Raw genomic sequence first — 757 nt, forward strand, 5'->3', positions numbered from 1 at the left:
TTCTAACGCGAAGGCCACACAGCTCCTTCTCTTCTTATCTTCCCAATTCCGAACATCCCAGCTTCATTCTACCCAAGGGTGTATTCTTGCCTGACTTCTTGAATCACTTGTTGTAGTACATAGTTGACTTGGCACTCCCTTATCTGCCTCGTAAACCTTTGAAAATGGTCGCACATATTACTGCCATTGAGCTAATTCCATCGTGGTTGATTTATAACAAGGTCCATATCTTTGTAAATATCAAATCTATACTTTGGTTGGTTGTGTCAGTGAACCATCGACCAGTGTACTGAAAGTTATAGAATCTCAGACTCATCGAATTTCCTATATTCGTCGTTTTCTTGTTAGTCTCAGTAGTTTTCCAAAGTGAGGTCACCTTTTATTCTTACTTCTGCTTATAATTAACGAAGCTTTTTGCTTCATTTCAGGATCTAGTTAGTTTTAGAAGATTCATTAACGCTATTTCAGTGCTATATATTATTCATTATATACTAATGTTTAAAGAAAATTATCGGTAGAAATTACAAAGGCTACCCAACTGTTGGTGTAAAGTTACAAGTTGTACGTGATATACTGAAGTTAAGAAACCACTAGCTTGGGATTTTCATAAATAAATATCTAAAAGTACCTGATGCAGAAAGCCTCTCTTTGCCTGACTGAATATATGAAATATATGTGTCGCCGATTCATAGCTCGTGTCAATGGTAAACTCACAACAGCCCTGTATAACTCAGTAAAATTCTAACTGTATAACATG

This window comes from Penaeus monodon, chromosome 28 (genome assembly GCF_015228065.2).
Source record: "Penaeus monodon isolate SGIC_2016 chromosome 28, NSTDA_Pmon_1, whole genome shotgun sequence".
NCBI lineage: Eukaryota > Metazoa > Arthropoda > Malacostraca > Decapoda > Penaeidae > Penaeus > Penaeus monodon.